Consider the following 1,249-nt stretch of genomic DNA (forward strand, 5'->3'; position numbering starts at 1 on the left):
GACCAGAGGGGCCTAGAAAGGACTTATGAGGGATGAGGTAGGGTTGGGGGGAGCAGATAAGCAGGCAGACAGGCCCTCCCAGCCGACAGTATCCCATTAGGCTGTGTGACTGAAAAGCCTGGAGGGGCCAAGCCTCCCTGTGCCTTCACCTCTCATCCCCTGGGGTCATCTAAAGGTCAGGCAGGGAGCCAGCCAGTCCAGGGGAGCTCAACTGAAGCTGTTAAATATCAAAGGCAAAACATTTTAGACAGGCAAAGCTAGGCAAGGAGAAACCTTTCAGACAGGCAAGRCAAAACATTTCAGACAGGCAAAGCTAGGCAAGGCAAGGAGAAACCTTTCAGACAGGCAAGGCAAAACATTTTAGACAGGCAAAGCTAGGCAAGGCAAGGAGAAACCTTTCAGACAGGCAAGGCCAGGCAAGGCAAGCTCATACAGATCACCCACACCAGGTTCCGTTCCTTAGGGCACATCGTAGCAAAATGTTTTGCAACGGAATATGAAACGTAGAGTATCTTATTCAACTTTTTCAGTCCGTTTTGTTCCATTTGGTGCCTAATTAAAATACAAGCCGGCTCTCCACTGACCAACACAGCCAGGCACTCTGTCCTAGAGGTATAGTGACCAGGCCCAGCCATACAAACTGGCTCGATGGTCGATGGTCATTGACAATGTATAATCACAGTGTTTGTTTGGGGTTTATTTCTGAATGTTAAAAGCAGATTGTAGTCCTCAGTTAAAGMTGAGTTTAGTTTAGAGACGGGGAGAGACTGTCCATCAGGGGAATGAAGATGTGGCTGAGGGGTTTCAAAGGGGCAATCTGGGATTCAACAACAAAACAGTAACCCTGACACTTTTCTTTTTTATAAAAGGGCGGATGGATAGGGCAGAAGAAATGTAATCACAGTCAAGTGAATAGATGGAGCTATGGATGTAAAGGACTGTACCAGTCCCAGATKACCTCTTTAAAGAGTCAGATACACCGAGAACGTAGCATAGGAAATAAATCCGTTTAAGCTAGAGAGAGATCTGTTTTCTTGTTCGGACTGCTTCTAAATCCACCGCATCAGACTACGTCTCCTTTCTGCGGTGTAAAGTGGCCGGAGCTACAGCGTCGTTTTTGCCAGACCAGGAGACATCCTTGAAAATCGGTCTTCTCACGAAAACATCTGTGGCACATCCGAAACGGTTTGGCCTAAAAACTAGTATGAAAAGGTGAGACTCTCACGATGGTGTTCTCCGTTTCGCCCCA

General features: G+C 47.3%; 1 protein-coding gene across 1 annotated transcript in view; it reads left to right on the forward strand.

The window, feature by feature from the left end:
• Positions 1-1,249, forward strand: part of LOC112072204 (metalloprotease TIKI1-like) — a 48,743-nt gene that overhangs the window by 227 nt on the left and 47,267 nt on the right. The gene's annotated exons all lie outside the window — the stretch shown is intronic.

This window comes from Salvelinus sp. IW2-2015, unplaced genomic scaffold, assembly GCF_002910315.2.
Source record: "Salvelinus sp. IW2-2015 unplaced genomic scaffold, ASM291031v2 Un_scaffold1854, whole genome shotgun sequence".
Lineage (NCBI taxonomy): Eukaryota > Metazoa > Chordata > Actinopteri > Salmoniformes > Salmonidae > Salvelinus > Salvelinus sp. IW2-2015.